Raw genomic sequence first — 8,514 nt, 5'->3', positions numbered from 1 at the left:
CCTCCCCTCACTCCCTCCCTCCCTTTCTCCCGCTCTCTCTCCGCCCCCCCACCCCTCACTCCTCTCCCCCACACCCCAAAATAAATAAGATGGTCCTTCAAGGATGAGAAATGCCGCTCTAATGCCTCCACTCATGGGAATGAGGAGAGTATTCAGAAGTGCTCTTCTACCTTGTTGCCATTCTTGCACCCATTCCAAAGCCTCCTAACCACTCTCAGAGTAATCTACCCATAAGTGTAAGTACCACCTGCTTTCTACCAGCAGAATCTTACATGGCAAAGCAATAGGACAAAGAACCAGTTTATTCATGATATTTCAACCAGCCAAATCTTCAAATGTCAGCTCATTCTCCATCCTTTCTCAGGGCAAAAATCCAGCAATAAATTTTGCTTATATCAGGACTGTAACGACTCTCAGTCAAATCCTGATGCTGCTGGAATCGATAGAAAAATTCCTATGCCTTCAGCCAGGCCAAGGCTCCCCCTTCCGGAACTGCGCCATGGAATTCCTTAGTGACTGTGTTATCCAGCTTCGATTAAAAAACCCCCACATTTAAATGAACTGTTCAAAACCAAAATGGCTCACTGATACTCTGCCATTTTTAGCAATTTCCTTTTTCTTAAGGGCTATTTTCTTGCTAATTATCTTCCTCAAAAAAAAAAAGTCACAAGGCATCTCACTCGGCAGATGGCCTCCCAAGGCAAGGCAAATAGACTTGCTTCCCCCCACAAACCAGTTCTTCAAATTCAAGTGCAGAACAACTTGTCAATTATCCAAAGATAGCTCAGGGACAAAAAAAAAAAATTAAATGGTTTGGCTAATTTGGGTGGGATATAGATTATTTCATGATAACGGGCATTCTTGCTTATTAAAAGTTCCCCATGAGTTAACTAACATTTTAAACTGAGCCTATTTGCAAGATATGCTTGTTTTTAAAATAGCCCCTGGGTGATAAGGTTTTCAGCTGTCACTGCCTAATTCATAGAGATAGGTCTTTAATGACCTCATTCCCCCACCCTTTCTCCCCTTCTATCTGCTGGACTGGAACGTGAGTCCTTCCAGGATTAACACCCTATTACACAACAGCCAGTCTCGTAGGAATGCACAGAATGTGGTCATAAAGCACAACACACGCCTCAACAAGGAATGCACAGAATGTGGTCATAAAGCACAGCACATGAAATCAAGCCGCTACCTGCCTCACCCTGGGCTCCACGGGGCAGCGCTCGCCAAGGGGAACGCTAACAAGGAGGACGCTTCTCCCGCCAGGCTGTTAACCCGCCCCTCTCCAGGCTCCCCGTGCCATCCTGAGCAAACGACTGAGTCCGTGTCTTAGGAAGGGACTCAGGCTCCTGGGGCTGCCGAAGCCTGGCTGCTGGCTGCTTCCCATCCACCCAGGAGACACTGAGCTCTGGAGCTGAACTGAAGTCCCGTCACCCACCTGGTGAACTAGTAGGAACCCACTTTCGCAGGAACCCAAAACCACCCTTTTGAAACACAACAGAAGTCTCTTTTTCTTGTTGGAAAGTCCACAGTAAAGAATGTAAATGCAGTTTCTATACAATAGCCTAGTGGTTTGAGCACTGAGGATGGAGGACCACAGCTGAGCCCCTCCTCTCCTGGGGTGTTCACCTACCAGGGCATGGCCTAACCTGGCTGAGACAGACAGCAGGCACCCGGCTCCCACTCCAAGGTTTATTTTTGAAGCAGCTCCCAGGTTTTTGGCTCTCAGTTGAACATCGAAGCTCCCAAGCTAAGAACCACGCTCCCTCCTCCTTTCTCGAGCTGACAGTACACAGTAGCACAGCTTCCCCTGCTCTGCACCCAACAGATTTACCTCTGGTTCGGCTGACACTCATAACGTACAGCTGCGCCGAGGAAACACCAAGCACGGCTTGGCAGCCGCTCTTTCCAGGGCTCCCTGTGCTGTCATGTGATACAGAGCGAGCTGTGCACAGCGTAACGAGGGCTAAGAACCACAGTCCTAAAAATACCGTACCACAGTTCGGAGACCCTCTAATACGCTGTAGAGAGAAAGGGACCACTCCAGGGGAGGGACAGAAGAGAGAGGAAGGGAGAAAAAAAACCCGAACAGCTCTACAGGTCAGCCATTCTTATATTTTTGGTTTATTTCCCTGACCATATACAATTACAGTTTTGCTTTTTATCTTTTCCAGTCTCTGAGCAGCACAACAGCTCCACAGCTGATCCCAAGGTTTCTACAGCACCATGGCAATCCCCCTTGATATCAGCAGGAGTACAGGAGGTCCCACATCTCTCAGCTTTCAACCACTGAGCTTTAAAGTCTTTCTCTGACCCTCTCTTTTTCCAGTGAGATTCCTATTTTGATTGGAAAAAGGATTTTGGCAGAGCGGTGAAGACAAGCCAGTCCAGGTCCCCTTTTCAATCAGGCTCTACTTGCAGAGTCCCCTCCTCAGCCTAACAACAGAAGCATTTCATTTTTACTTACAGTTAATACTCAGAGATGGTTCCCCCTGTCAGAGCCAGCAAGAGTACAGCTAAATCACATTCCACGCAGTGGCAAATACCAGCTCTGGCGTTATTAGCAGCCTTAAATTAAAGGGACATTCACTTGAAATCCAGTTCTTCACAAAAGCATTAAGATGAGCTTCAAGTATTATTTCCACTACCGAATAGTATTTCTTTACACTCACATTTTCCTGTCTTAAACTTTCTCTTCCCCAGCTGCTACATGGAAGATCCACAACAAACAAGACTGACTAACTGTCCAGACAGGCGTGTGAGGGAAAATTACACCCTCGCTACCATTAAATTCATGCAATAAGCACACAAAAACTAACAGAAGAAGTCATCTTTTCTCAGTCCATTTTTGTTACTCTGTGTAACTAAGCGACACAAAGGGTAAAAAGTCAGAGGGAGAAGTTACTGCAGCTGTTAAGCCAACTGCACCCCTCAGCAGCGAGCTAGCTTGCATACGAAAGCATCCCTCCCACTCCCATCCCTGCAGGAGGGGCGCAGGGACGGAACAGAGCTGGGTTCGCCTCAACAAAAACCAGCACTTTCAGTCCCAAAGCGAACACTGCCAAGCAGCTGCAGTGAACCCTCTGTTCTAGATGAAACTCCTCTTCAAGGAAGAGGCTTGACACATTGTAACACATAAATTTTATCACGCACCCCATTTTTCTGTTCCAAGTTGCAGGACTCAAAGGAATTTCCATGCCCAGCACCAGGACTAAAAGGGCAAAGTGCATTTCTAGCCAGTATTTAATGCCACAGTTGAACACAACTTTGAACACGAAGCTGCTTCTTCCAGCAAGTGGATCCTGAGATGAAACTGCTGAAGCTCAGGCACACCCCAACCTCGGGACCACATTCCTGCTGTTCCAGGAGCCCCCATCTGGGAAAACCACAGAGGGATGCCAGAAAGGCTACACACAGCATATGCTGTTCTCTGAGGTAGCATCTTGGTTTTAAGATTATTATCCAGTTGCAGGTACCAAGCTTGCTTTTGTTTCATGCAAACAGTAACCTTACCGATAATAACAACAACCAACACCTGGGTCTTGGGTTTCTCTTTTGTAACTGCAGTTGTGTGCCTGTCTTGACAACATATAAAACCCTCCCAAATCTAAACTCTGTTCTTTCAATACTGACTTATCACCAAGCCTCCAAGCCAATTGTTTGGACTGTGACAGCAAAACAGAGACTCAAGTATTTAACTGTTTGCAAACACAGTTTAGTATTTTCCCAAACATCTCTTCCTCCAAACTCATAGCTTGCTTCAGAGCAATCAAATCAGTGCGTGCTTCTCAAAAAGCAGCCCTGCAGCCAAAAGCTTTAAATTACTCTGAACTGGTTTTCTGTAACACTAATTAAAGGCACTTCCAGGGCTCCAGCTGGAAAAGGTTATTGCCTTCTCTTCCTGTGCAGAATGATCACAGGTCCTTACAAAGCAGTGACTTTGCAAATTCTTATCAAGAGTGCGGGGGAATTTAAAGCAGTTGAAAAGCTTCCACCTCACATATGCTGCGGTTTCATGATCTTGGCTGTTCCACTGCTACTGATACATCAGAAGCATCACTGCCCATAACACAGAGCATCGCTACTGGAGAAATCTGTTCATTCAAATTCTTTCAACAGTTCAACACACTAACTGCACTGGGAGTCTTTATGCTGGATTGGGTATCCTCTCTTCTTCTGCATAAGCCAATATAAGAATATAAAGTCAGCGTTAAATCTGTATTGTGTGGATATGCAATTGCATTAGTAAGAGCATATTCAATTTGGATCAAATTTGCTGCACAGGATAATTTAATAGCACCCGGTCCAGTATTAATGACCGTGGTCCCAGGGCCTCTCAGTTGTTTTGGATGGCAATGCTCTCCCTGCTTGGATGAAATACCAAGTTTTATTGCGTGCTCTGGGGATAATGTGATTGTGCAGCATTAACCCTTCTTTCATCCAGCTTTTGGATTTTTCAACAAAATAAGGTTAATTTGACTATTTTATGGCCTCTGTAACTCAGTACTTTAATAGGCATAGAAAGGTTTCTCTGTCTAGCTCAGCTCAAGAATTGGCTAAGGGAAGGAGACACAAGCATTTGTCTTCTCATAGAAATAGGAAGGTGCCAACATTGTTCTGCTGTGCAGTTTTGCCATACTTAGCATTAAAACTGAGAGAGGAAAACTCACATATTTTCATCTGAGAATATCTGCCCATATCCTATCACTTCTGAGCAGAAATGCAGGGGAGACTAACTGGACACCAGGAACAGGACTGGCCACAACCTGTTTGCTTTCATAGACGGCATCAAGGACTGGCAGAATCATCTGGCTACAAACCAAAGCTTTGCTGCAATAAAATGAATCACAACACTTGCACTGCAACATCATGGTGTTTAACCAGGCTTTTCTTTCAGGTCTCACTCTTCAGGGATGGTGTTTAACCAGGCTTTTCTTTCAGGTCTCACTGGGACGGAGAGACTTTCTATGGCACTTTAGCTGGGAGCCAGAATGCAGTTCGTACTGCAAAGCCTGTGTCCAAGAAAGATGGCTCAGGAGGGTGGGTGTCAGTTCAGGACCAAGCCTGCTGTTCCCATAAGCCCGGGAGCTGAGCAGGAGCTCCGCCAGGAACCCTGTCGTTGATTTTCAGTTTGTTCTGTCTCCCACCTCTCTTCTAGTCAGTTCCTGGTGAGATCAAATGCAAGCCCATTCTTACCCTTCAGGAAGGGAGTGCTGGAGTCAGGGCTCATGCCCTGCAAACGCTCTGCAGCCCTTTGGGGGGTGAGGCGCGGGCTAACTGCGCGCTGCAGCCCCCCCATCCCACAGTAAGAAGCACAGCTGCTGCAGCGTTCAGGGGCATGAACTGACAGTGCTGGGGCTGGACAGGCAGAGCAAACAGCAGCTGAGAAAAGCTGCACTTACAGGTGATTATGCCCAAGGGGGAAGGACTCCATCTGGCAGGAGCAGAAGGAGGCTGAATTTGTAGGGCTGATGGTCAGGGTGTGTGTGTGATCTTTTCAGCTTGAAAACTGAGCGAAATCAACATGCACGTGTGCATGGGATTACTCAGTGATACAATGCTGATTTCATGGTCAAAACCACTCGAAGTCCTGGCAGAACACACTCACAGAGGGTAAACTCTGGCTTTACTCTCTCTCTCCCCTCCTTGCCTTTTTTATGGGAGTTTATCCCAGTATGGTTGGCTGTGAAATAGCTTTTAACCATTTTCTCTCTCCCCTTGGGCAAAGGCAAAGATTTAAAAAAGAATGGAGTCAGCAGCAGAGCAGACTTTTGCCTCCAACTGATTGGTTTCCAGGTGAAACCTTCAATAGCTAAAATGCTTAAAGAACATTGTGAGCAGAGACGAAAACCCAGGGCTCCTTTCCTTCAGTTCAACTAAATGCTGTAAGGACCAGGCTACCAGGGACTGAGCTCAGCCACACTCCCAGCTCACCTTCCCCCTGCCGTGCACACCTGCAGCTGGAAGGGCTGCGGCTGGGTGCCAAGGTCAGCCCCCCGAGGGGAGCCCAGCAGCCCGACTCTGCTCACACCGAACAGAGAATTACTTCTCAACGAGTGCTCTCAGGCAGAGGCTACTGCTGTCAAAAAGCAGCACATGCTGCCCCGCTGCCTTCAACCAAACTAGAAAAGTGGGGGGTTTTGCCACTGTGTTTTGTGTGGCTCTCGGTCCTGTCCACATGTAACAAGCAAATTGCTGGAAGGCCTCTTGCACCACGACCCCAAGGGGCCCAGCCACGAGCACAGTTTGTTTGGCAGCCGCACCTGGAAATCCACAGTGCACCGAGCAGCTCTGTTGTACTGAGCATGTACTAAATTAAGGGCACACAAAGTACATGAGCTGTAGGACTGTGTGGCACTATAAAAGTTTAGGTGTTAAGCAGCGGCTTGAGTGAAGTTTTTTAGACTACATCTTAGCCTTAGGGCCCCAGCATTTTGCCTCTGTCCCCACTGCAAATGCTCGAGTCCCTTGCTAGATCTCAGCCAGCATTCAGAGATTCAAAACTCTCCGCACATCTGGACTCTGAGGGTCTCTGACTCCTAGAGCAGCCTGGGTGATGGTACGAAGATGAATATACAGCACTACAGATCAACATGCGCCTATTTGCCTGCAGCTGACATGCAAGATTAAAATGCTTTTCTAAACAGCCGTGCACCGGCACTGTGAGCACATGCTACCTTTTCAACAGGACTCAAAAGCAAGTACTCAGGGTGGTCATTTCTATTTCAGGACAGCAATTGCTCATTTTATGCTGCCACTTTGTTTCTCTAGTGAAAGGAGTCCTGTTTCGTGCTGTGTATATTGCACGGCATCCAATCCTAGCACAGCTCGATCCTTTAGCTAAACTAATACAACGTCTCTCTTTTTAGTGAAAACACAAAGTGGCCATGGGACATATTTTTAAGGATATGCAGGCAGGATTTTCCAAAGCGCACAGGTGTCTGCATACTTCAAAAAACTTGACCTTCAGTGGGTTCCACTTAGCTTCAAAACCAGACAGATTTGCAGCTAACTAGAGAGGTACAATTCCGGTTTTGAATTTAAAAAAAAGTAATTTAGTATGGTAGATGCCAATTATTGCAATTAACATTAATCCAAGTCAAGAGATCTGTAACAAGCTCCAAAGAAAACGCTAACAGCAATGTCAGTTGATTCGTTCAAGCCAAGCTTTTATGCTGAAACAACAGGAAACAACTTTCTTCAGAATTCCAGTATCTCTCCATTCTGCCTTTTCATAAAAGTTAGTTTAAAAAAAGACCATGATTGTAAATTAATGGGTAACTCCCTATCAGGCCCCTCCATTATTTTATGTATCCACTTATCCATTATTTTAGGCACAGTATAAAAATCTCTCCTTCACAAGAACAACAACAACAAAAAAAGTAAAATACGCACTTGAATTTCACAATGAAAGAATCCACAGAGAGAACTGACAGTATTTTGGGAGATCAGAGACAGTACGGAGAATGGAATTATATGAGCACTGAGATCAAATCACAGTTTATCAGTCTGGCCCCTTTTTTCGGTATAACTGTTGATGATGCCTGTAGAGAGAAGACTAGTGATAGAGTGGTTATCCCAGAAGAAATGAGAGCAATCATGCTTTTGCAATAAATCACAATGAGCGCTTGGCTCAAAGTTAGATGTGGCTTTCTGAAAGAAAGGTACATTACTGCAGTAGACGAAAGCATTTTCTCGCTGTGCTGACTGAAGTACTCATGACTAGTAATACAGAGAGTTTTCACCCTGGTGACAAAAGTGCAAATGAAGTAAATACCAGTTTACAGGCTACCTCTGGCACTTACCTGGCTGAGGTCTGTCCCTGCTCTGAGGCACATCAAACTCCAAAATGACTCCTGCAAACAAAGATCCCCTCGGCTTCTTAACCTGGAACTCTTTGGACTGTACCAAGATCACATCACCAGGGGGGTGTGTTTCGGGATGACCCTTCCAGTGATGAGTCACAGGGACACCAGGAAACCTTCCGAGCTGACCCAAAATGCAGAGCCTTGTTTACTCCTGGTAAACTGTTTGTTAGCTGCGATTGTGGCTGTAACCGTGAATGAACTTTTAAAGAAGGAGATGAGGCAAGGCTGTTTGGCAAGAGTTGTAGGCATTTTTTTGTATGGAAAACAGGGCAGATCATTATGCACCATGAAAAAGTTATACTCCTTATTAGGCTGCACGCTGTTCCTCACTTGAATAAAGCCAGCGTCAATGCCTCTGCCTCAGTGTGTCCCTTCCGATAACGACCCATCCAGGCCGTCGCACAGGGCTTCTGTGGGACTCACAGCCGGATGGGGTTGTGCAGACCAGGAGATGCAGAAAACCCGGTGGGTGGCTTTGTGCCCTTGACTCTGAGCACTGTGGCGAGCCTGTAGCAGCCTCAGGGACAGCTCTCGCACGCTGCCAGGTACTTTCTCCTGGCTTGACTGTTCAGTCTAGAACCATCTAATTCTGCTGTTCCCGTTTCACTCGTGGAGGGGAAAACAACCTGAATGACGAAGAAGC

At 46.4% G+C, this 8,514-nt stretch overlaps 1 protein-coding gene across 1 annotated transcript in view; it reads right to left on the bottom strand.

Moving 5' to 3' along the window:
• The window catches only part of CAPN6 (calpain 6), a 72,500-nt gene extending 64,609 nt beyond the window's left edge, over window positions 1–7,891 (bottom strand). The window contains exon 1 of the mRNA XM_009276542.2: window positions 7,809–7,891. The gene's annotated coding sequence lies outside the window, so the exon portion shown is untranslated. The remainder of the gene's footprint in view (window positions 1–7,808) is intronic.
• Window positions 7,892–8,514: the final 623 nt, after the last annotated feature.

This window comes from Aptenodytes forsteri, unplaced genomic scaffold, assembly GCF_000699145.1.
Source record: "Aptenodytes forsteri isolate BGI_AS27 unplaced genomic scaffold, ASM69914v1 Scaffold107, whole genome shotgun sequence".
NCBI classification, from domain to species: Eukaryota; Metazoa; Chordata; class Aves; order Sphenisciformes; family Spheniscidae; genus Aptenodytes; species Aptenodytes forsteri.
This window is presented reverse-complemented; position numbering and strand designations above follow the sequence as displayed.